The 27,338-nt window shown below is 44.3% G+C and overlaps 1 protein-coding gene across 1 annotated transcript in view; it reads right to left on the bottom strand.

Moving 5' to 3' along the window:
* Positions 1-22,958, bottom strand: part of LOC142818105 (uncharacterized) — a 91,319-nt gene extending 68,361 nt beyond the window's left edge. Inside the window, exon 1 of the mRNA XM_075896437.1 lies at positions 22,431-22,958. The gene's annotated coding sequence lies outside the window, so the exon portion shown is untranslated. The remainder of the gene's footprint in view (positions 1-22,430) is intronic.
* Positions 22,959-27,338: the final 4,380 nt, after the last annotated feature.

Below are 27,338 nucleotides of genomic sequence, written 5' to 3'. Positions count from 1 at the left end.
GACTTATGACCCTGTCGGGCTTTACTTTCTGTACATTGGTGCGAGAGCCATTCTGAGAACTCCCCTTGGTTTGTTTTGGGAAAACTTCATTTTGAAAGTCCAAAGGCGTGCGCCCTAGCACACGGCGGGCCGCTCCCGATGATGGGACAATACGACCAAGACCTAGCGCCGCATCGTGGGCCCTCTGGACAGCCTAAAGTTGAGATGTTATGCCTGGAATCCGGAGAGCGGAGTCCCACTTTCTGGACGTTGCTGTATCAGTACCGCGTACCGAAGGGCCCTCTTAGAGCATATGATGTAAAGTGGCTAAACCGCCAAATGTTGTACACGAGTTAGTTGAATAAACCTCAGGGTAAAACGTGTGGGTTAAGGTACGTATCCGTATGAATTAATTGCAATGAAAGGGCCTGCGCTCTATTCAGCTTCCTATGGAGGTGGAAAAATTCTCCTATCCATATCGAAACGTTCGACAATTTCATGTAGCTGGCGGGTTCCTGTTTACGAAATCTCCGGTTCAACCCAAAGGTCCCCCATGGCCACGCACAGCTAACCCTCACGCCCTGGAGTGGGCCAACTCATTCAGATTGATAGTCCCTCTTTCTGTGTTTCTCATATGAGCCGGCAACTATGTGAGGGTATGGGTTGTAAGCGACTTCCCACCAAGTATGTTTTCGGCCTCTTTCCACACACCTTCAACACACAAGGCACGAATGGGCAGCTCTATAATCACTGATTATATGTTCATGACACGGATCTAATAGAGGTAAGGCAATGGCAACCTGCTCAGCTGCATTGGGAGATTTAGTGCATACCAACGCTGCATTAATTTAGTAACCCATTTGTGGTTGATTGCCACAACCGCGAATCGGTCTCTCTGGTCATCATATTGCGCCGCGTCTACAAAACAGGCACCCCGATCGAGATCCGCCACTTGAAGAAGAAGGGTCCAAGCACGCACTCTTCTCCTTCCAACATTTCGTCGGGAACACATGTTCCGTGGGGCAGGCGAGACAATAATTTTCTCCTTCTGATCCCTCGTCAACACTTCTACACAGCCTCAATCTGAGCTGGTGGAATACCCATATCCCCGAAAATTATTCTCCCCGCTTTTGAGCCTGATTTGATTGATTTGTGGGGTTTAACGTCCCAAAACCACTATTTGATTATGAGAGACGCCGTACTGGAGGGCTCCGGAAATTTAGACCACCTGGGATTCTTTAACGTGCACCTAAATCTGAGTACACGGGCCTACAACATTTCCGCCTCCATTGGAAATGCAGCCGCCACAGCCAGGATTTGATCCCGTGGCCTGCGGGTCAGCAGACGAGTACCTTAGCCACAAGACCACCGTGGCGGAGCCGCTTTTGAGCCTGACAGCCTACTTACCTATGTTCTTTCTTGCGCCTTCGTGATCTCTTCCAATGTATTATAAATTTTGAACAGCAGGAGACAATCTGTGTGGGTGTAGTTGGGGAGCCCAAGGGCATTCCTTACCGCTCTCCTTATCATTACATTGAGCTTGTCCCTTTTCGGTCTCTTCGAAACATGCATTGCCGCCACATATGCAAAATGACAAAGCAGGAAAGCATTCATAAGCCTGACTAAGGTGTCCTCTGATAGTCCTGCCCTTTGATCATCCACCCACCTTATGAGCCTACTAACACTGTCTTTTTTGCTAACCTTTGAATCGTGATGTTATTGGTGCCCGTTGCTTGAAGATTCATACCTAAGATCCGAAAGGCAGCGACTTTGGGGGTTTATCTACCACTTTTGGTGCGTGGGTTGATGTCTGTTTATAGGGGCGGCACCAAGGCTCGCGGTCGACGGCCCTTCCTGACCAGGTTATAGAGAAAAAGCTCAGACTTTTCCAGAGAGCAGCAAAGGCCTGTGTCCTCCAAAAAACTATCCACCACACGAAATGATGATGTCATCAGCATAAATTGTAAGACCAACATCTGAAATTCCAGAAAGCTACCTCGAGAGACCAGTCATGGCGATGGTAAAAAGTGAAGGTGATAGAACAGATCCCTGTGGCGTGCCCCTATTTCCCAGCACTCGCACATACGATTCTAGATCCCTAGCTTTAAGTATGGCTTTTAAACCACTCAGGAATGATTTAACAAACGCATGAAATGAGGAACCTAGGTTGAAACTAGAGTTCGCATCCAAATAAGAACCATGACGGACATTATCAAATGCTTTTTTTATATCTAAGCCTAGGATCACCCTGGTCTCTCTGGTACGATTATCTAAAGTTTGAGCTTTAATAATTTTTATAGCATCCTGTGTAGATAGGCCCGGCCTAAAGCCAAATAGGTAATGAGGAAAAAGATCATTGTGCTCTAAGTAATCCGCCATTCGGTTCTGGATAACATGTTCCGCCACCTTTCTCACGAACGACGTGAGAGATGGGGTGCAGAGTATTCAGACTTGGTGCTTTACAAGGCTTAGGAAGGAGGATCACCTTGACCAACTTCCATTGCTCCGGGATGTCACCTCCCTTCTAAGCCCTATTAATCTCATAATTAAGAAATTCAACAGTCTTCTCCCAAGTTCCGAAATGCTTTGTTCGTCAACCTATCCGGAACTGGTGCCGATCGGCCATTGAATTCGTGCAGGGCATGTCGCATGTCGCTGATGGTGGAAGGCTCATCCAAATGGGCACAAGGTGTTCCCATGTACCGCGCATAGGCTTGCATTTTAGAATCGACTGCTAGCGGTAGACACATGTTAACTACCTGCCTCAATAGCAACGCGCCCGAGGACGATTTTTGAGCAAGAAGAAGTGTTCCAGCGAGGACCCCCCTCTGATTGTATTTAGTGCCCGACTCGTCAAGCTGGTGTATTAAAAGATTCCGTTTACCTCTAGTTCACATTTGTCGATCGACAGAGTTACAAATATCATCCAACAGCTGTCTTGTTTAGACAATGTCCTTCCGTTGGTCTATTTCACTCCGCAATCTTTTCCTGAAGCTTACAATTAAGCCTCTGGCCCTTCTATCAGGCCGATAGCGACTGCTCTGCCCTCAGTAAATGCGCAAGCAGACTGTCCATTTTTTCTGTCCGTACATCTGTCTCACCGGTCCTGGTAACTGCCCTAACGTCCTACAGCACCATCTCTGTTGATTGCTTTATAGAGTCTGGGATTTCCCCCTGCTCCGCTCGAGCTCTGCATGACTCCCGAAACTTATCCCAATCCACATAGCTAAACTTTTTTTCAGATTTTACCTACATGTCCAATTTAGTACCTGTAATATAATGATCGCTTCCTAAATCAGCCAGAAGATTGTCTCAACCTACCAAGCCAGAATTTTTCACAAAAACTTGGTCCGTGGTGAAGTCCCTGGTGTTGGACGCGCCGCGTCTAGTAGGAAACGCCAGCTCCTTTATTAACGAGAGATCCGCATCTCCCGTCTCCTGCCACAAGCTCCTACCTTCAGCGGAATCATACGGGTAGTTCCACGCTCGGAAAGGTGCGTTAAAGTCTCCCGCCACAACCAGAGGGGAGAGCCCAGCCAATCTGGTCGCCTTAGCTATGATTGCCTTAAAACTCTGCCTATGATCACTACGACTACTATATATAGTCCGTAAAACAATACTGAAAAGGTTGGAAGCCCTCAGAATTACCTCAACCAAGGAGAGTTCCGTTTTTTAGGCATTACCCCTAGATCTTGTGTCACAAATGCGAACTTGTTGCTGACTAATGTGGCAATCCCTCTGCCTCACCTTTAACTGTATGTACCTTGTACCCCGGGAGGGTTACATTATCAGACAGCGTCACCTGAAGTAGGTTCACTAGCGGTTGCTCGCTGTGAGAGCATACAAGTTGCTGCAGGATGCCTCTTTTTCTAGGAATCTCCTTGCAGTTTCAATGCCATATACGAAATTCAGTATGCGAGGCCATCTTGATTATTAGAGGTGCTCCCTTACCTTACTGTCAGGCTCTGTACAGAAGTAGCTGTACTATTCAAATTGGGGTACTCATGCGAATGGGCGATGATAAAGGCTCCCCTGATATTGGGGCTCTGCAACACAAGGTGGGCGTTTTGTAATTGAGTCTACACACATTGAAATCTTGCATGTTGAATATCTACTTCCTGATCCATAACTGTGAGACGTTGATTTACCACCAAGAAACGCTCTAAGTCTTTTAATCTCAAAGCAAATTGAGTATGAAGTTTCCCTAACTCAGATTTATCTTTAGCCTGCACATTCTCGGCTGAAGTCGCAGCCTTACGCTTGGCTGGGTTGCCTGAGGGCCCACCTCCACGACCATGGCAACGTCCATGGGTTGAGGAGAGGGAGAACCTACCAACTGAGAAGCAGATGCCCGTGTGGTTTGAGATGCACTGGCACGTAGAAGCTCAGCCATTTTGGCTCTCAGCGACTCAATATAGCTGCGCGTTTCGGCATTCTCCTTCCTAAGCTGATTTACCTCCGCAAGACCATGCTCTGGCGCAGGATCTGCTCCCTGTTACCTTTCCACCTACTCCACTGCACACCCGGTCAACCCAGGTGCCATCCTGCATCTCCGTTTGGGGTGGGCTTTGGAAACGAATTGTTCTATGCGGGTTCCTGGACCGGCTCCTCGAGTGCGATGGGCCTCTAGATAGTGACCGATGGCGATCTCTGGACCAGGACTTGGGTTGGTCGTTAGACGACGTTCTATTTCGCTGGCCTCGGGAGTGACTTCTGGACCGAGATCTGGGCCAGCTGCTTGCCCGCTGTGATGAGTCACAGCTGTACATCCCAGTTGCAGCAGAACGACTGTTTGTAGGGGAGTTGTGGTTCGCAGGCTGGCTCACACCCCCTTCGGCGTTGGCAGGTACCTTTTGCTGACTACGACGCTCAGATTCCGCGTGGCACTCTCTTCGCCGCCTTCGCACTATAAAAGGAAACTAAAACCTTTGCTAGGCAACTTTTATCAGTGGTGGCTTGTGAGCCTCCACAGAATCCACAGGTCGGGGAACATTGACGGTTCTCATCAGGGTTGCTGATTTCGCACCTCTTGCACACAGCTACATCTGGAGTCGGACAGACGTCCGCCCTGTGCCCCAGTCTGCCACAGGCGTAGCAGCAGTCATGCAGCCGATGGTAAAGCAAGCATCTGACCAGCGCCGTGCCGAAATAAATTAACTTGGGAACTTTCTAACCATCGAAGACAATAAGCACCGTTTCAGTGTTTTTAATGCGTCTCACTTCCAGAGTCGGCGGGTTTCTTTCAGTGAGGATGCTCCTGCCCAGCTCCATCTGGCTCTCCGGTGCGTTAATCTTATGAATGACGCCCTTGCATGTCTCATGCGGGGCAGCCTCGTAAGTGTTGGTGTCATACTGCTTCATTCCCAATGTAAGGCAGCTCATCCAGAGGTAGGAGTCAGCGTTCGCCCTGGACGCCGTGCTAATAACTATATTATTTTGCGTTGCATTCGGGCAGAAGATATTCTGACCGATGAGCATGGGTGCAATTCCAGCCACCTCTGCGATTGCCCTGTCCAAGTCTAGCTGAACCCGCCTTGTCAACATCCAAGCCACCTCTTGGACGAATGATAATCTTTCAGTGCTCGCTCGGCAGTCAAGGCATTCTCGATGATTTCATAACTTTATTCTTCAAGTTTATAGCTTATTTGTAGCTCTTAAATGACCCCTGGCGTTCCCACCACAAGCACTGGCACGCTCTGTAGCACTGGCGTTCGTGCGCCTCGAGTTTTTCTTCACCGTGGGGGAGTGCCAGCCGTGTTCTTCTCCAAACACTTCTGGAGGGAGCTCATCGCCGTCCATAACAAGAGCCGCGCCGTCCAGCATAGGGCCTTAGCAGGTGGAACGTAGGGTGTGTCCAAGAAAAGGCGCGTCCGGTCCGGCAAACGCCAAATCTGCGTTGTGGCTGTTCGCCCAAGCACTCGAGGCGTTGTCATTGGCGTAAATGTCCGAAAAATGCTCAAAAATGAGCCTACCGGTAAAAGTCCACTACCGACGTGAACCTTGGTAGCTTATGCGTCGACTCGTAGCAACATACTGAGGCACAGCTGAAACTTTCTCTGTTCGAAAACATTATACCCACGGTAATCCATGGTTAGGTTTAGGAAACGTTGGACGCTGTAACTGAGTTGTAGTGGAGCGGGTGCGCCTGCCTGAATTTATGAGAACCTCGTGAAGTTTTTGTAGCACTCAGAAACATTTTTTTCTGGTGGTTGCGTGATTACATGCCTAGTATATGAACCAGCGTATCCGAAATGCAACGAGCAGGTGAAGAAATCGAACGAAAAACACGTTCACTGTGTTTGTAGAGTACCATGCAAAAGAAAAGCTACAGAAACACAAACATGAAAACCGTGTGCATCGAAAAATTGTCGTTTGTGCACGACGTAAACGGTTGTTTCACCGCCTCGTGCATCAATTTAGATCTTTAAGTTATTACCTGTGACATTCTGCTGGTAGTGGTTGCAAGTCGCGCACAATTGTGGAACCGCAACTCGGGATGTACACGCTTGGGAACAGAAAGCACATAGTCCAGTCCAGGTTTGTTATCTTGCGCGTCCACTCGCTCTCTGGATTTCGTACCGACCGGTTGTGCACCCGCGATCTCCGACGACAGCGCAGCTCTGGCCGACTGGCTCGCCCTATGCCATCTCCTGCCGCCAACAAAAGATTTCGCTGAGTGGTGTCCCGTCTTCGGACTCCTGCGACCATGTCTATCTTTCTTATCTACTCTTTACTTCCGTCGTTTTCTGTCGTTCACTGTCCCTGCACCTCGCACTCTTCTTTCCACTCACCATCTCTATACCTTTATTCCTATCTTTTTATTTCCTCCTTACCCCCATCCCTCGTGAGCTACTGTTGAGATGTCACACTCTGATGCATACAGTTACGGGGCTCACTTTTTTTCTATTTTCTCTTTAAGAATCAAATACGAATCTCGCGCGTTAAATGGTTGGGCCCCTTTGCGTCTCCGCGTTTCTTTTCAACATGACCCAAATGACAAGATGACGCAATGTGATCTTTTTTGAGTGGGCTTAGATCAAGGATGGTAACGCAGCTGTACACTTGGGTGTGGCTACGGCTCAAGGGGGCCGGTTGTATTCAATGAATATTGGCGCTGTGGTTTTGGACCCAAACTTTAACGCTATAGTGTTAAAGAGCTCGTTTCGCAGAAATTCCGTCACCAGTGTTGGTGTCGGCGTCGTTGGTTGTGAGCGAAAGATCATCTTCTTATGCCTGGCCGAAAAATCGAGAAAGATGCAAGTGAAGTAAATGATAAAGAATCCTGGATCAGAATGGGGACCAAAAATGGTTGTTTAGGTCCAGATCGAACCCGGAATGTTTGCGTGGTAGGTGGATGTTCTACCACATGGCCACGCCTCTGCTTGTGAAAACAGTGAAAAGAACTTCCTCTGTTTGGAAATGCAGTGAAAGTAGCTTTCATGCTTCAAAAACACACGCAACCTGTATACACGCTTCAAAATGTAAGATGAAACATTGCAGTTATAATGCGTGGTACAAGTGTCCATTGCCAACGGGCATTAAAATATGCAATTATCATAATAGCTCCGTGGTTGAAAGCCGGTACCCCACTACAAAAAGCACACACGCTACTGTGCCTATTCCCTTAAAGGGCCACTCATCAGATTGGACAATTTTGGGCTGTCAAGCGCAATGTGTAGATAAGACCACCGCAGGAAAAAGGTGCGCTGCAAAGTTGATCGATATGTGGGGTATAACGTCCCAGAACCACCATATGATTACAAGAGAGACGCCGTAGTAGAGGACTCCGAAAATTTAGTCCACCTCGGGCTATTTAACGTGCACCGATATTTGAGCACACGGGCCTACAGCATTTTCGCCACCATTGAAAATGCAGCCGGTGCAGTCGGGATTTAATCCCGTGACCAGGGGGTCAGCAGCCGATTATCTTAGCCACTAGGCCACCGCGGCGGGCAGCGCTGCAAAGCTGAGGACGAAAAAATGGACTGGGACAGGAAAAGTGCATCTAACAATTGAAGTTTATTGAAACAAATAGCAAAAAAAAGGTGTGGAGTAACATACAGAAGGCCCACTCCCTTGTACATTACTCCACCCCCCTTTCTTTCCCTTTACGTAGACGAGTGTTGCCAACAGTAGCAACAGTTGCCAACAGTAGCAAGTGAAATGGCGAAAATTATTTAACACGACATGCGTAAATTGTGCACTTGTTTATTGAAAAAATTAATAAACCACTAGATAAATAATGAGACGCAATAAGGGTATGTGAGCATTATTTATTTATTTTTCTTTTTTTTTCGTGAATTGCGAACACATTTTAGGCTGATGTGCCAGAGCTTTGCATGCGTCCGTGTCCCCGCGGTCAGCGCATCAAGCAGACGACAACTGCAAAGCAGGAAAAAAATGTTTATTTATCCCAAGAGGGAAAGGCGTGATGGTGGAGTGTCAGGGGAGCCTACCCAGCGTAAGTCTCCGCAACCCCCTTCGCCTAATCAAATATTTGGTCCTGGACCTCGGGCGCCCATAGCAGCCTCCTACTGGTCCCTACTACTAAGGTGTAGAGAATCAGGTGATGAATGCCAAGCACACCCCCACGTTATATGGTCTAGGTTTGCTCTTTGTTGACGAAAAATGCACAAACAGGAGGGGTATATCGCAGGATAAGATGGCGAAAAGATGGGGTAGGAAACGCACACTGTAACTGGCCTTATAGTATTTCATGGTAGCGCAAAGCTACATGGTGTAAGGGGGGGATATATATTGCGCTGTAGCGGTAGTGATTCGTTATATCGTGAAAGGTCAAAAGACGATCTTTCGTGCTGAAAAAAGACTTCGTCTCACTGCCTCACTGCCACTCAACCCTGCATGCGCGGGCGTCCATATGAGAGCAACGTCTTGCGTGGGAGGATGTTTTTTTTTTTTTTAGAAATTAAAAGGGCAGTTGATGAGATGCGACCTGCACTGAAGTTACGTACGGCTGTTTTGGAGCCACTTACAATCATAGTGATATTAGAGATGGATAGACCTCAAACGATGGCAGCCTTCTCTGCCTCCTCCGAGGAGTTGACAGTGATGGATGCCGTTGTTATCGCCTGGCTGTTATAATCGACGGCAGAGAGGGCATAGCATGAGGAGAATGGGTGTTCTGCCGCATTGACATGGAGAACAGGCACTGCGCCGTGCTCCCGACCGGGTTGCAGAAATTAGGTGCCTTTTCTCATTTTCTAACCACTACCACCACCACATGGAGAACGTCATTGGCTCTATGCAATTTTTTCTAAAGAGCTTTTGCTCTTTAGATTCGACGTTTAGTATGATACGTTGGGCACATGTTTTTAGGAAGTGGCGGCATGAGTAATTGTTTGTGTATATTATGGGAAATGTTGTATTTAGCATTAGTGAGTGAGGTGAAGTCAATTCAGGTAGACTATAGAATGTGGCGACCTGCGCTAGTGGTCGCGAGACTCACGCATTGAGCTGTTGAATGGGCTTCTTGTATTTCACATAGAGTATTTATGACTCTTGTCTGGTGGAGTCATGCGTTAGAGGTATTGATTGCAAAGTCTAGTGCGTATTTGTAAACTCTGTGGAGGAGCGCTTATGTGATTTTACTAATCACAAAAGCTTGTATTACACGAAGTAGCTTTGACACTCGGAGCCCCCTGTTTTTTCCTGGGATTCTTCCGGTAATTCTTAGGGTGTTTTCAACGGTATTGCGTAAAACTCCGAGTGTGCGCATATTAAGTCGGTTGTTTTGTATAAATAAACCTAGCACACGAATGCGTGGTACTGTAGGGTTGAGGCACCCATTTATGTGAACTTCGATCTTTGGAACGTGTTTGTTCCGATGATGAGTTAGTAGAAGGAGTAACTCTGATTTGCTCAGGGTACAATAGAGATTTATCTGAGATGTTAGTGCTGCTATCATGTCTACAGATGTTTGTAGGGCTTCCTGAATGAGTCCATCTGAGCCTCTTTTCACCTATAAGGTGACATCATTGGCATGGATGGAGAAGCTCAAGTCATGGATACGTGGAAGAGCGTTGAGTATGGCAGCACTGTTAGGATAAAAAGAATCGGAGAGAGCACTGAATCTTGAGGCGTTTCGAAGCTACCTAGTGTATAGGGGGACGAATGTTCTCATCCTAATGGTAATGTAGCTGTGTAGTGTCTTAGGAAGCTTCTGATGCAAGAGTACATTTTAGGGCCACAAGAAATGCGGTTTAGGCCAGCATATATAGCTGAGTGGGCTAATCTATTGAATGCTTCACGTATTTCTAGATCAAGGATCACCTGAGTATCCTCGCTCTGGTTAGGAGTTATGATGCCGTGTGGAAGACAAAGCATCGCATCGTGCGCGGAAAGTGAGGCTCTGAAGCCAATCATTTCTGGAGGTGTTCATTATCCTCCACGTGTTTCTGGAGGCGTGCAAACACAACATGCTATATTGTCTTCACGAAACACGATGTTAAGGAAATGGGCTTCAGATTTTACAATAGGAGAGATTTGTTCGGTTTAGGTATCAATATATATTTCTAAGTAATTTGTTGTTAACGTGGTCGGTACCTCAAGCCGACGTGGTACAGAGTGTTGCGAGGGCGTTCCTAACTTCCGCCTCCGTTATCAGCGCATCCAATGACTCATTAGGTTTCCCTGTGTAAGATGGTATAGAATCCTTACGTATTTGAGGTAAATGCAACGTGACGAGGTTATCGAGCAGCTGTCCAAAAAGTTTCATTGTGCTCGTGTAACAATTTTGTGATAGCGTAGCGGTGTCGTGTGCGAGAAATACTGGGGTCTAGCAGATGTCTAAGAAGTTACCACGTTCGTTTATTACTGTGGTGGTCATGAATTTCTTCACAAAGCTGACCCCGTTGTTGGGCCGCCAATGAAGTCGCGTATCGCTCGATTTGTTGGTCCCGGTTCGCTATCCAAATGCGGAAATTCCTGTTGTTCCGCTGGTGTTTCACACCGTCGCAGAAGTGACGGTTTTGCTTTCCACATATGGAGTAGCTTGGAGTCGAGAGTATTTGTCGGGTTGCCGGGGGGTAGAGTTTTCGTGTGGATTTCAACATCTTTTTGAAGCTGTTAAGTTCACTCAGGAAAGTCTGCAATACGTGAAGGGGTGGTGCTGTTGCGGGTCTCTCTAAACTTTTTTCGTTTTGTGAGCATCAGTGGTTTGGGTGCAATAATTCTGTGTTTTATTTGTAAAGTAATGCTAACAATGTAATGATCGCTGCGAAGATTAGTTTGGGTGTTAGTCAAAGCCATTGTGGGAGCATTGTGAGTGAAGGTAAGATCGGGAGACGTATCTTTGTTCACACTGTTCCCCAAAAGATGTTGAAAACCAGGAAGCGGCGCCGTAGTAGAGAACGTCTTGTTTATTAGACGCTGAGTTAAAAATTAAAAACAAAAGGGAATGTGGGTGTGCCATCCAGGGACGCCCTATCCTCTTGTTTCTCTTCATTGCTTTTTCGAAATAATATTCAATAGCTCCCGGCCGAACAACTTGCACGGGCTCTCTTTATTTAGGAGAATTCTTTACGAAATATTGCAGCTTGTCCTGCATATTCGAGACAACACAACAGCTGTATCGGTCTCTTTAACGTGACTCCACCAGGAGTGGGCTCCTTGCATGACCGAACTTTACCGTCCTTGCCCTGAGATAATTCTGTAACTTGTTCCACCTTCCACAGTTGACTCGGCGTGTTTAATTCTTTCACGAGTGTGACGTCTCCTTGAACTGATTGTGCGCTTGTATTTTCAGTCACCTGAGCTGAAGTAAGTTCTTGAAGGTACTTTCGTCTTCACCTGTTCCAAATATGGTTTAACACTTGCTCCTTGTGCTTCCATCTTCGTTGAAAAATGTCGCGTGACGACGAAGCTTATTCTGATGGTGTGCTCACACAATCTGCAGCAAGCATAGTCAGTCGTTGTCCTATGAGAAAATTACTTGGCGTAAGTGGGATCGGTTCATATGTTTCTGCATTCACAAAAGTGATCGGTCGCGAGTTTATTATTGTTTCAACTTGAACGAGGGTGGTAGAAAGTTCTTCATAAATAAAACAGATTTCTCAGTGTTTTCTTCACTGCAGACTTCACAGACCTAATTAGTCGTTCTCATAACCTTTCCCACCAGTGCGCCTGTTCGGTGATTAATTTTCAAACAATCCTGTAACTGGCGAAACCAAATTGTACTTCTCGTGAATTCATCAACTCATGAAGTCGCTGAATCTCCCTTGAGACCTTTTTAAAGATTTTAGCATTGTCGCAGTACACAATCATGCAAATGCCTAGTCGAGACACAAATCGTTTGGAGCCTAGTAGGAATCTGAAGTAATTAGGATTGGTGACTAGCTCCAAATGAACAGCTCTGATGACTGCACATGTGAAGATCAGTGTGTAAGTCTTTTTTCACAATATCTGTCTTATCTTTTTGGAGAAGCTGTCCGGTGAAATCTACCACACATACTTCGAAAGATGGAGAGGGGGTGACACGATCTTCTGTTAGAGGTGCAAAGGATTTCGAGAATGGCTTACAGGAAAATATGAGGCATACTGTACATTCATGAATGACTTTTTTTACCACCTGCCTGACTCTCAGTATCCAGAACCTTTTTCTTAGTTCCGCCATGAGTAAACCCAGTCCAGCGTGTAAAAGCCATTGATGCTATTTATTCACAAGTAATTTTGTGAATGTGTCGAGAATAGGGTGAATGGAACGTTCGCTTAGGTGACTGAACTGAAGTCGACCTCCTAAGTGAAGAAGCCCTAATTCGTCGTGATAGGGACTGACCCGCTGAAGTGCAATGATCACTCACCTAACATCCGCTCCAAATACTTTGTTTTGCGTTCGACATATTCAACAAATTTCTGCAACTTTAGTTCAATGGATAGATGGATGGATAAGGCTGTACCCTTTAGATCGGGTGGTGGCTAGCGCCACGAAGCCGTAATACTCAATAAACAAAAAACTAGATTTATTTTTTTTTCTTTAAGAAGTGAGTTTGAGGATTCGTACTTTGCAGTGAAGAGTTTAATTTTCACTCTTGTCTTGACTTTAGCCACCAATCAGATAACCTCCTTCTAATTAAGTCTACCCACTTAAAGTCTACTTTGCCCTCCCGGTCCCTAAACCCCAGTGCTTTGAAAAACTCTGCGCCATCATCCTGAACTATAGGGTGATGCCCTTTACAGAACATTATCAAGTGTTCGGCAGTTTCTTCTTCTTCTCCACACGCACTGCATAATGTGTCTACTCCTTCGTATTTGGCCCGATATGTCTTGGTTCGCAGTACTCCCGTCCTGGCCTCAAACAGTAGAGAACTACCCCGAGTATTATCATAGATCCTTTCCTTGGCAATTTCCTGCCTAAAGGTTGGATAGGTCTCTAGTTCGGACTTCTTAATCATGCCCATTCTCCCCATGTCAGTCTCAGTTTTCTTCACTTTCTTCTTAACCGATAGTTCTTTTTGGTTTGGCCACCTGCTGTTTTCTAAGTATTTACCGGTCAATTCCTGGTTCGATTCCTCCATTTTGTATCGCCATTCTTCATGTACAAGTAGCTGAAAACCTTCCTAGCCCAACGCTTCTCCCCCATTTCTCTCAATCGCTTCTCAAATTTTATCTTACTGCTAGCTTCCCTGCCCTCAAATGATGTCCATTTCATATCACCTTGTACTCCCTGATTTGCTGTATTCCCGTGAGCTCCTAAAGCAAGCCTATCTATTCCACGTTGCTTAATTTCTAATCTTGCTTGAACTTCTGATCTCATGCACAAGACCGCATTGCTGAACGTCAGCCCAGGAACCATGACCCCTTTACATATTCCTCTCACAACATCATACCTACTGTAATTCCACAGTGCCCTATTTTTCATCACTGCTGCATTCCTGTTACATTTAGTCCTCACGTATATTTCGTGTTCCTACAGGTACTCTGTTCCATTGCTTATCCATACGCCCAGATATTTGTATTTATCTGTTATCTCTAGCGTGACCTCCTGTATTCTAAACTCACTACCTTCGTTATCATTGAAAATTATGACTGCTGATTTTTCCTTACTGAATCTAAAATCTAACCTATCTCCCTCATTACCGCAGATGTCCATCAATCTCTGCAAATCTTCCTTGTTGTTGGCCATTAGCATTATATCTTCTGCGTACATTAATGCTGGTAGTGCCTGATCAATAAGTTTTCCTTGTTTGACTAAAGAGAGGTTGAAGCCCAGCCCACTTCCTTCTAATTTTGCCTCTAATCCTTGTAGGTAAATCATGAATAATAAGGGTGACAGAGGCACCCCTGCCTAAGCCCCCGTTTTACTTCTGCAGGCTTGAATATCTGTTATTCTCACTTTATAACTACCTTGTTACCTTTATAGATACCCTTTAAAAGATTAGTGACTTTTGACGTCACTTCCGCCACACTCCTCGCAATGCATTGGGATAGGATAGGGCTAAAGTGTTCTAGAAAGAACTAGTGGGCTGACTGGAGGCCGTGCACTGAGGCACTTTATGTCTCACCTGGTAGATGGCGCCACCACCACCTGCAATGGAAGCGACGCGTTGCTGTTCTCGGCCAACGCAGCGCGAAGGTTAGTTTGCCAGCGCTTCAAGCACAAACTACTCTTGTGCAACCCCTGTTCATAGCCATTTTCGTTGCTTTTCTTCTTTTGCCTGAGCATATTCTTGCTTTGGCCGTCGTTCTGGCTCATGAAGTATCGCTAAACATGAGCGCGTCATCAGCGGAATGCAATATACGCTGTAATATACGCTGTAGTTTTGTATTGCGCTCTCGCAGTTTTATTGCCTTTAGATAATTGATTTATGAAACCACTTTCTGCTTATGAAGCACGCCGTAGTGGAGGACTCCGGAAATTTTAACGTACACTGACATCGATTTCCTTTAGATAAAAGAGACTAATGTTTTCATGATCACTAATTTATTAAGTCGCAGAGTGGCATATAAGCGGCTCACATTTCTCCACCAATATGCTAGCGTTTGTACTCAATAGTAACTTTAGTGAAGTCGTACTCTCACTAAATAAAACAATATTACTACAAACTTAAGCACCTTACGCGCTCTCAGCTGATATATTCTCCTGAAAAGTGCAAGAAAATGTGTGGTAGTGCACAGAAGGAAAGACCTATCCTAATCATGCCCAAGAAATAAAAGTGAATTTGCAATGAAGGTGTGGAAAAAAATATAGACAACAATCGTTCACGGGAATAAGTTAAAAGTTTATTTGGTGGGGCAGCACAACGACCGTACTCCACAAAAGCCATGCACATCAATCACTTTCATTTTTTTTTCTCAAAGTGAAAGCAGATGGAAAAAGCTGAAATAGCTTGAAGAGGGCCTTGCCCCATTATGTACTTATCAGCGTGTACGACAAAGAGCATGTCTCCTAAAACAGCCCAATAGATGCTATAAAAACATTCACAACTACAAATAATCACAGAGATGCTAAATATTTTCAATAGCACACTTAGCATAAAAAAGTTCACAAAAACACATGAACACTCAACACATATTGTTCACACAATAAGTAAAGACACTAAATCACAAGAAATATTGAAAATGACAAATAATAGACACATTTCCATTCAAATCACATGCATTTTTATAGAGATCTACAGATGTTCTTGTAGATCATATTAATCGCACTGTTGGTGGTATGCCAAGGACCAAAGTCACTATTCACAATTGAATTAAGCAGAGTTGCCACTTAGTCAATGGTTTATTGCTATAGTATGCGTGGCGAGTGGCAACATACTATTTTGCTTGTTTTTCAAATCTGGCATTCTCTTGTATTTGAGTCAGTGAAACAGAAAAAGAATATTCAGAAAGGATTCATACATCAAGTTTAACCTACACTTGTAAAATCCACACAGGAACAATAATAATTTTTTTAAAAATCTTCTAAAGCAAGGATAAAATATTTAACAGCAGCGGCTTATCTTTAAGTGCTTTGCTTTCTGGCGTTTGCCTGCTCTGTCTGTATTTAGGCCCTTAATGTAAAAATGAAGTCGTGTAACAACACAGAATTGTATTATTTTTTGAGAGTCCATTGAGACATGGCTTGGGCACCCACCTCTTGCCAAAGCCTTGCTTTCACAATGGTCAGCACATCTAAGATGCTGTCTGCATGGAGTTGTTCACAAGAAAAGCAGCCCGTGAATAAGTCTTCAAGCTTCTTTATGATCCGAAATAGGCAAGCACTTGGGTAGAGGAGTCCACCGTTGTCACGAAATAGTGTCAACCTTGCAAGCTGAAAGCTTTCGTCTGGGGCAGGCGCGGTAAGTAGTATCAAACAATCTTTACAATTGCTTTTCAAAATGCACTTTCGTGCCATGTAGCCAGCAATGTAAAATATAATTATCAAGTCGCTCCTCGCAAAATGCTGGCTGTGGTCCTGGGAAGGTATAACCAACGCCTGCGCATTCGGAGAAGAGCGCGATGCCAAATCCATGCCTGCTGAATTTTGCGATGTGTCTCGTGGGCTACTAACTTCCAAAAGGGAACCTAGCATGCCCTCTTCGCAGTTTCCTTGACTGACACCTTTGACTAAACCATAGAATGACATGCAGTTTACTGTAATCAAAAACTGAGTTGGTGTTGGATGATCATTACTGCCAGAAGATTGCCTGATAATACCGAAAAGGTTTTCCAAAAGATCCTGGCTAGTTTTTGCAGTCATTACGTATTTAAAGCCAACATTTTCAGTGAGATAGTCAAGCAACTCTAGTGTACTCGAAATGGTCACACGTAGGCCAGCAGCAGTGGAATTGCTCAGAAAGCCTCCTCCACCTTTCGTATGCTGCTCCAATGCTTTGAGGTTGGACAGAAAATCCTGCAGCACTGCTGTTCCTGATGAACACGGTCTGAGGGCTTCAGCAGGGAACCACGATGTCATCACTCTTATGAGCTGTTGGATTTTGCTGAAATACGCAAAACAGCTGTTTTCATAATTTTGTAGTTTACATTGCATGCTGCATTCTTCATAGTTATGAATGGCGCAAAACACACGAGACACAAAAGGACGAAAAACACAAGGACGTCATTTTGTGTCTCGTGTGTTTTGCGCCGTTCATAACTATGAACCAAAACCAACTCGCCCAAATGTCGGTGCTAATGATGCGTTCTATTAAGATATAATTTTCATTTACAAGTTGGTTATATCAGACATTTCCCTACCTAATTTTAACCAGCATATGACAAGAGACGACTCACCAGAAGAACTCTTGTGTTACATCCATCCTTCCAAGTGTTGCTTCCAACTTGTCTTTGTATAGGTGGAAAGCTTGGAGGACTTTTGTCCCGAAAAGCTGGAAGGCATAGCTGACCCTCATCTTCTCAAATCCATTAGGATCCAGGTGGCACCGTGTTATGCCCGGCATCACTTTAAGGGTCACGTTGGAGGAGTCTATTTTGTGAGCTTCCCTTACATGTTGCATATCAACCTGCAATGAAATGAAGTGGACCATATTAAAATGCACCTGGTTAAGCTTGGAGATATTGTAAGCATATATGAAATCCAATGTGTGATATGCGTAAAAAACATCAGACTTACATGACCTGTAGGGGTGTTGAATCCAGACTTCAGCAGCGAGTTCCGTAGGCATTTGATGAGATGTGGGAAGTCAGATATAAAATATAGGTGCCGTGATGCATCACTGGGGTGTTCAATTTTCGAAGTATTAGAGTCAGCTGTCGCTTGGATCCCAAGTACTTTCCACATAATTCTATTCCAACTTGCACCATCGCAAGTAATAAAATCCACAAAGAGCCCACTCTTTTCAGCTAGTATGGTTGCTTCAATGACAACTTTGGCGAGTGTGTCACCTTTCATGTTTCCATGAGTAGCAAAGTAACCAATAACTTGACTCCATTTGCCTTGAAATGGGACGAAAAGGATAACCATACCGTGGTCACATGGTACACCCTTGTCCTTGGAAGTTGTAAATGGACCCAAATCCACAAAACCCTCAATTGCACCCGACTTCTTCACTGAAAAATGTTCTGACAGTTTCAGTTCGTCGATGACCAATCCACCGTGTATCTTCCGAACATCAAGCTCCGCTGTCTTTTCCTTTAGCTGCTTTAGAACTCTCCCACTAAAGCCAAACACAGTGCGGTATGCATGTACATAGCGCTTCAGGGTTGATTTACATGGTAGGGCTAGGATGTTATTGCGACGAAGGTGTTCATACAGGCGAGGGCTCTTCATCTTCATCATTAAACAATCTAAAACCCAGCTTTTCGTATAGCGCAACCTATTGGGTTTTATTCTTGAAGCTGCAAAGCACTGTCGTACAGCTTCCTGCTGTCTTGGTAGAAGCCTTGCAATCTGTGCTTCTAAAGTTTCTATTTTTATAGCAGCATTCCCAATTTGCATTTGTTCCAGCTTTTTTTTACACTTTTCAAGCGAGAAAACAATCTAGTGTTTCTTCTGGCCAAAACACGCAACTTCAGCGCTGCATATTGGCAATTCCTTGTTGCTGTTCGCTTCACCCGGGCTCGTCAGACTTGCAGTGCTCGTTTCAAATAGCGGCAAGACACACATTGCGCACCTGCAAGAAAGGTGCAGTGAATTAGGTTGCAATAACTGGCAAGAAATCTTTCGTAGCGACAAGAGTTATAGCTGTCATACTAGTAAAAATGCACATTATAAATACCTTTTTTATCAACCTGGTCAAGACACTTAATGCTGAAGTACATTTCGTTGCATGTAACCACATGGTCTTTTAGCTTCTTCGTAAAAAATCGTTCTTCATAGTCTTCGTGAGATATTGCTCCAACGAAAATACACATACGATCACTCGTTTTCAGCACTTTTGCTGCTGCCTCTGTTTCCACGGGGCCTTCTTTCAACAGGGTACCTCTGATGAACACTTTGCAGTAGCTCGCAATGCGTGACTTAAAAAACATGACCACTTTTTCCGATCGTACTTCATTCTTCAGTGTCAACACGGACGTGCAGTACACAATGCCTTTGTGATCTGGGAAGATGTGCTTAGTCCAGTGCGGCGATGGTATCTCAAGACAACTAAATAACGACATAGACTTGTGGTCTTCCTGCGGATTTTCTGAAGAAGAAACTTCTACATCGATGGCTAGCTCTTCGTCTTCTGGCCTCGATGCTGCAGCGTCTGGATCCGGAGTACTTACAGCGTTTGTGTGCAACACCGTCGAGTTGCCAATCGTGCACAGCCGGCACTTCACTGGCGAAGCATGACTCTCAGACTTCCTTTTTCGAGGCGGCTTTTCTTTCACTGCTTTTTTGGTGAGATACGATGGCAAATTTGGCAAAATAGTGGGAACAGCGTCACTGCTCAACATAGGCCTCCCGCGTGGGATCCGCACTTCTTTACCGCCGATGGTGTGTACATAATCGCGAATTACGTACCGAGGCTCGAAGTGGAGTTCACAAACCGCACTTGTGTCTTCGAGTGGCTTGTCCGCACGGTGTAAATTATTCTCCCACAGTCTTCTGAGTCTCTCATCCCTGGGGACGACGAACAGTGACGGTTTTGGAGCACCTTTCACGTGAACGTAGCCCGTCTGGCATCCGGGCGCACAACAATGGTTCTGGCGACGTGGTGCCATTCCGCACTAAGTGTCGATGACCGCGAGGTGTTCACTACCAATCTACATTATTCAAAACTATAAGAACTGAAAAATGGAACGTATTGACAAAGCACTGCTCGGCCGTAAACCTGCAGCGACGACGACACACAGCCAACACAGAAGCAGAGTGAAAAGGTGAAAACTCCCATTGCTGACGATGGTAGCGCCGCCACGCGGGCACTCAAGAAAACGAAAACTCGTTGACATGTTTTGCGCCACGGCAACGTACCCTCTCCCCATAGAGTGGGCTCACTACCCATTATTCTAGAACACTATACCAATGCTTGCGGAAGAGTTACTTTCGCACAGTATTTTGCTAACTGGGACTGTAATGACAAATCGAAAACAAATGCCGCAGCAGCTCAAAAGAAAAAGATGAAAAAAGGTGAAGTGACGGCTTATCGCAGAGGAAACTCGTACATGGCACTTGCCTGGCGGGATAAGCGTCAAGTGACAATGCTAAGCTCCGCCCACAATGCGTCTACAAAAGAAGTGCCAAGGAAGATAGCTGGAGGAAAAACACTGACACTGAGGAAGCCTGTGGTGATATGCGACTACACTGAAAACATGGGTGCAGTGGACAGGGCCGATCATTACTGTGCAAGTTATGAATTTTCCCGGAAGTCAATGAAATGGTGGAGGAAGCTTTTTTTTGGCTTCTGGAAGTTTCGATAGTGAACAGCTTCATTTTGATGAGATTGCAGCTCCTGAAGCAGGGAGAGAAAGAGCAGCGACACCTCCAGTACCGGAGGAACCTGATAGAGCAGCTGGTTAGTGACGTAAGGGCTCGCCCTGGGAAGCGGGGCCCATCTGCAAGATTGGATTGCGAACAAAGGCTGGATGGAAAGCCCCATTTCATCTACAAGCTCCCTGGCCGAAGCAGCAAGGACTGCGCTGTTTGTAGTGGCCGGAAAACAAAAGGGGGCAGGAGGGAAACAGTTTCCTCTGCAAAACCTGCAGAAATAATCCCGGACTGCACCCAGGAGAGTGCTTTGAACGCTTCCACACACTGCCCAAGTATCCCTAAATAACTTGGGGACAAAGAGGAACTGACAAAATAAATAACCACAAAGTTAATTTCCCACAGTTGTCGTTTTCTTTCGTGGTGCCTCAAACTAGTGAAATAGTTTCGGACCGGAACGACCGGAAAGTGGGTAAAAGTTTGGGACCGCAAAGGGCTAAAGAAATGAAGCTGAACCTAAACATAAATGATTTCAATGACCCATTTCAGCTAGAATTGTCCCGTAATTGCAGTTCTGAGGCTACAAGTAAAGTACTAGAGCAGTATGAGAAGTTTAAAAATGTAAGTTATCAAGTCACTTCCACTCCTAATTCTTATGTTGTAGTTTCACCAAGATCACAGTACAGTGTTTCATTGTGCTTTACTTCTTGCACATGTGCTTTTTATAACCAGTACACTCTGCCTTGCGCACATATTTTAGCAGTGCGTGACTTTACTAAGCAAGATCTTTTCAACAAGGCTTGCATACCAGACAGGTAGTGCAAGGATCATTTCCTGAGTGCCAGCTGCACAACCACTAGTGCCACACGAGTGGTAACAAGCAGCATTCAGTCACCACCCTGTGTGAAGCTTGACACTGCATAAGAGAAGTATACTTATGCTTATAGGAGTCTTTGCGAAATGTCAAAAACCGTGGCTAACATATTATCTAATTGTGGTGAGAAGGAGTTAATGGAAAAACTTTCGTCCTGTGAGGCTTTCTTCAGAAATTTAACCACATTTTCTCGTAATCAAACTTCAGCAGCCATAAAGGCTGCACCAACTCAGTTAGCACAAACTACTGCCACAAGTTATCTTGGGCATTCTAACAGTACAAAACTTGTGGTATTTTTGGTTAAAGCAAGAAGGGGGTGGCCAAAAAAAGTGAGAGCTGTCAAGCGTAAATTTTTCCCAAATCAAGTAAAAAGGTAGGCCTTGCGACGGTTAAAGTAGACATGCTAAATGTCTACAAACGGTATTCTCTTTCAGATGCAGATTTAAATGTTCTGGTACAGGGCACCTCCATATCAGATAGCGTAATCAATGTCGCACAGTATTTAATTCAGAAAAAATATCCTACTTGTGTCGGCTTTCAAGATGTCTTACTGGGCGGATGTTTACAATTCACTAAAATTAAAGGCCCTTTCATTCAAATCTTGTATGTTCAAAACCCCAATCATTGGCTTACGGTAACAAATGTTGGTGCGGACAAAAACACAGTCTTCATATATGATTCAATTGATCAAGATACCCCTCCTGACGCTGTTAGGCAAATCTGTCATATTCTAAAATTACAATCGCCAACATTAACCATTCAAACAATGAAGGCACAAAACCAGTGCAACACACTTGACTGTGGCTTGTTTGCAATTGCTAACATGTATTATATAGCGTCAGGCAGAAAACCAGCAACTTTGAACCTTAACCAAGTTATGCTACGCAAACATTTACTGCAATGCATACGGAATGATATGATCAAAGACTTTCCCCTCATAAACTCCATGGCTGCTCGCGTACAGCCAAAAGATAGTATTTACAAGTTGCATTGTGTCTTCCGGCAACCACAATATAGTGGGGTAGTATTGGACATTACTTGTGCAGGTTGTTCAAGAGGATTTCACGGAGCTTATCTCGGCTCTTTAGCAGCTAACTTGGACAAAAAAGTATTCGTGTGTTCTAAATCATGTTTGCTGGTTGCCAAGGAAAAGATACATTCTCCTAATAATTAATAGCATTCCATTTTGGTGTAGACATATGGCAAAATTTCTAACCATTCTTCATGTCTCCTCCTCTAATTTTTGCTTTTCTTTAAAGGGCCACTCACCGGGTTTGGCGATCTTGAGCTGACGAGTGCAATGCGTATCGGGAGTTTATGGTCACGTCTGCCAAACATTGCAGCTCTATGCGCCGCGGAAATGGGTCAAATTTCAAGACGAACGCCTCTCCCCCTTTCTTTACGGGTCGCGCCCACAGAAAAGGAGGGTATGATGTGCACGTATGAATCACCCTACATACACAGCAGTGCAGTGACGTTGGTCCTCTATGTAGACGACTGTGCTCTGACGCTGCCAACAGTGGCACGTGACATGGCGGAAATTATTTACCGTGACATGCGTAGTTAATGTAATTTGTTGCTTGAAGAGATTAATAAAACTTGGGATACATATTGAGACGCAATAGGAGAATGTGTTTGTCTTTTTCAATTTTTTCCCCGTGAATTGCAACAAGATGCCGAGCCAATGTGCTGGCGTTTCGCATGCGTTCGTGTCTCCGCGGTTACTGCATCAAGCAGACGCCTGTCCTGGAAAAGAAATTAATGGTCCTGCGCATTCGAGCACTCATTATGCTCATTTTTTCAACCGTATCAAAGCCAGCGTTTCCAAACAATGTCGCAAAAACAGGCAGTAGACACAAAACAATGCTGGTCAACAAAACAACACTGCTCGCGCGCTCGAGGGTTGGGCTTGTTTGAGCACGTCATGTGCACGTGACCTCTTGGTTGGATGCTGGAGAGGGTAAGAAAGAGATTTGGCTTGTGAAGGCTACACGGGGGAGTTGCAAGGGTTTTGAGTATGCCTCCTTTCATCCTTGTTTCCTGCTGTTAAAAAAAGAAGAAACTGTTTTCTCAGCTCGTAATGAACCGATTGAAAAACTTTTTGTGGTATAATACTCTCCGTTAGATACACAACAACTTCCACAGTCTAACTAAAATTTGTTATGTGACCTGGTGAGTGGCCCTTTAAGGACTGACTTCAGAGATCGAAAGTATGAAGTTAGGCACGTTGGTAATGCATAACTGATCACATAGCACAAAAATTTGACCCAGGACAAGAGAAGGAACAAACACGAGTGCTCACTTCCAAGAAGATTTATCTTGAAGAGCAAACACATATATACTCCTGAAATGTGAAAATCAGGCAAATCATTCAAGACGCCCACAACTGCCATGCGCAAATATCTTACATTTTCAAAAAAGACAATTTGTTTTGACAAAGCCCGAGACAGAGTGCTGACGCAGTTCAGCTCTAGTCTACAAATCTTCTTTGCCTCGATAATTTCTCTTGTCATTTTATTTGTTGTTTTTTCTTCCAGCAATAATGATGTGCAAAATCATTTTGCAGCCACACGTGCTGCAATGAACACGCTTGTAACCTCAAGAATGGTCGCACTCGTTCCTTGGCCTTGCACTGCAGCAGGTGTGGCTCCAAACCACTTTTGTGTGACACCATTATCATTGTAAAAAAAAACTACAAGAGAAATTGTCGGGGCGAAAAAGATTTGTAGACTAGAGCTGAACTGCATCAGTACTTTCTCTCACTCTCTCTCTAAGGATTTTTCAAAACGAATTGTCTTTCCTGAGGATGTAAGGTTTTCGTGCATGGCAGTTGTGGGCTTTTTGAATGATTTGTCTGTTTTTTTGCATTTCAAGAGTATATATGTTTGCTCTTCAAGATAAATCTTGTTGGAGGTGAGCACTCGTTTTTGTTCCTTCTCTTATTCTGGGTCAAATTTTCACGTTATGTGATGAGTTAACTTTCTGCATGCACCACCTTATTTTTCTCCCTTGTTGTAAGCTAGTGGTAGAGCGTTAACAAGGAGTACATAAAAACATTGCCAAATGTATGTTACCCCGACAAACCAAATTCCCTTGTTGAGGCAATCCTTTCTGTGGCATTCCTTCTTTATTGACTTCTCATCACGTCAAACCTCAAACCTGTCTCTTTCATAAAAGTTCTAGAACTAGTTCTTGCTTTGTTTTTTTTTTGCCAAAAGCAGAAAAACTTCCCTTCGTTGAGCAAATTTTCCTGAACTAAAATATATTCATATCTAATGCACGGAATGAAAAATAAAAAAACAAGAAAATTCATAGGCTGATCGCTAAATGTCAACTGAATAAGGATTTCGGAAATAATACCATGAATGGCACACAACAAATACTCATGCATGCAGCCTTTTACCATGTGCAGCTGTAAACTGCAAAAAAAAGTATCAGATATTGTATATGATTTGCTTTTTTTTCTTTTCAGCAAGAATAACATGCCCTTTAGGAGAAAAGTATGAATATAAAATTTTCAAAAATAGTCATTTTTGAAAACCTGTCTATATATCAAAATGGTTTAGTTGATTCATGATTATGCAAGCAGTTCTTGCATGCCTGTGGCACTGGGATTGTTAATGTAGGCAGGCTGAGTTTGTAATGTTCTAAAGCCTCACATTTTGGTGTTATATTATATTCAAATATTTTATGAATTCAAATATGAAATTTGCTCACAATGAGTTTGCTACAAATTAAGCAACCAAAGTCTGTGTATATATTGCCCACATTAACGTCACACTGCCACAAGTCTCTAGGCGGAGCCTGACCGCTATAGAGCGCGTTCTCGAGTGGCGGATAGAGAAAAGTCTTGCAATGGAGTGTTGCTAAGCAGCTTCTATTAATAAACAAGACTGGCACTTGTGCCTGCGGACCAACAGGCAGAAAATACACATGACAACAGGAGTCTTTTCACTGCTGTGGTGGGCAAGGTGAAAGTTTCAGGTGCCATTTTTTAAACTCTTTAATTTATCTGTTGTTTTTTTCGTCTGTTTTCTTCATCTTGTACAGGTCCAGTACATTGTGGACTCACCCTGCTGTCAAGTCGTCAGGAAGCTGGACGATGCTGTCTTCTTCCAGCTAAATTATACAACTACTAAGAAGGGGATCAGAATTCTATTTTGTAGCAGTTATTTTACAAATAAATGTTAGTAAAATTTTTCTTGGTTGTAGTAGTTTGATTGATATGTGGGGTTTAACGTCGCAAAACCACCATATGATTATGAGAGACGCCGTAGTGGAGGGCTCTAGAAATTTCGACCACCTGGGGTTCTTTAACGTGCACCCAAATCTGAGCACACGAGCCTACAACATTTCCGCCTCCATCGGAAATGCAGCCGCCACAACCGGGATTTGAACCCGCGACCTTCGGGTCAGCAGCCGAGTACCTTAGCCACTAGACCACCGCGGCGGGGCTTGGTTGTAGTGGTGTCATTGTGTATTCACGGACCATAACATTACATAAGACAGGAATTCAAGTGCACAGCAAAAAAGTGCTGCTATGAGAACCTGTTATCAATATCAGCTGGTCATTCTTAATTTTGGTCTTTTATTTATCGCACATCAAGTAGCCGCGATTGCTTGGTTTACAGGCTGAGAGAAAATTTAGCTCCCTTCCTTGCACGCCAAAGGTTGCTGGCAGTGAAACAGCTTTGTCAGCATTTTGATAGATACTTTGAAAATGAACGTGAAAACGACGGAGGCACAAGACAAAGGCGAAGTACTGAGTCTTCTCATCTCGTGTCTCCGTCGTGTTCGTGGCTGTTTTCCAAGAATGCATAGTTTCCAACTCGACCTTACTGATATATTGTGAAAACTTTAAGAAAACATGAATCCCCGAAGTTAAGTATAAAACTTTCACATAGAATGCATCACTTCTACCGTCAACACTTGAGCTATTACAAAACTTTGATAAGTCGCAATACTCATAAAAGCAAGTATGGTCAAGCTTCACTGCCTTGCGAAAGCACTGCGGTAAAGCCAGCGTGAGCAGAAGAGCATTACATGATACGAAATGAACGCATGCACAAGCCACTTGTGCATCAAACAAATATAAGCATTTGTGACTGCTCAGGCCAAATATGCATCTTGGCACGTCCGTTTCAGGGAGACAAAAAAACAATAACCAAAAGATGATTAAGCTTCACTGCATCGCGAAAGCACTGCGGTAAAGCCAGCGTGAGCAGAAGAGCATTACATGATACGAAATGAACGCATGCACAGGCCATTTGTGCATCAAACAAAAATAAGCATTTGCGACTGCTCAGGCCAGATATGCATCTTGGCACGTCCGTTTCAGGCAAACAAATAGACAAATACTAAAATATGATCAAGCTTCACTGCATCAAAAAAGCACTGCGGTAAAGCCAGCGTGAGCAGAAGAGCATTACATGATACGAAATGAACGCATGCACAGGCCACTTGTGCATCAAACAAATATAAGCATTTGCGACTGCTCAGGCCAAATATGCATCTTGGAACGTCCGTTTCAGGGAGACAAAAAGACAATTACCAAAAGATAGTTAAGCTTCACTGCATCGCAAAAGCACTGCGGTAAAGCCAGCGTGAGCAGAAGAGCATTACATGATACGAACATGATACGAAATGAACGCATGCACAGGCCACTTGTGCATCAAACAAATATAAGCATTTGCGACTGCTCAGGCCAAATATGCATCTTGGCACGTCCTTTTCAAACAGACAAAAAGACAATTACCAAAAGATGATTAAGCTTCACTGAATTGCGAAAGCATTGCGGTAAAGCCTATAAGTAAATGATGTGCAGCAATCTAAGGATATATGCCTTATTCATCGTACCCACCTGTTGGTGTATTAGAGCTGCTCACATTTGGCAGGCTATTATGTGAGTGAGGGGCAATACCTGATGTGATAATAGCTGTTACTTTACTTTAATTGCTCACTTTGGGAACTGTAGCTGGTTGATCGCAAGTTAAATTTGCATGAGTCCTTGAGTAACTTGGCCACGTGCCATCTTTGCAAATGATGTCTTAGCTGTCACCGAGTTATATAGATAGATTGACATGGTGTGGCTTTGATTGCGCGCGCAGTGCTGTTTAGGTTAACTGCTGCAGATGGGGAATAAATATTTTAAATCTCGTGGTACGCGATGCATTTGGT

Source organism: Rhipicephalus microplus, chromosome 5, assembly GCF_043290135.1.
Source record: "Rhipicephalus microplus isolate Deutch F79 chromosome 5, USDA_Rmic, whole genome shotgun sequence".
NCBI classification, from domain to species: domain Eukaryota; kingdom Metazoa; phylum Arthropoda; class Arachnida; order Ixodida; family Ixodidae; genus Rhipicephalus; species Rhipicephalus microplus.
This window is presented reverse-complemented; position numbering and strand designations above follow the sequence as displayed.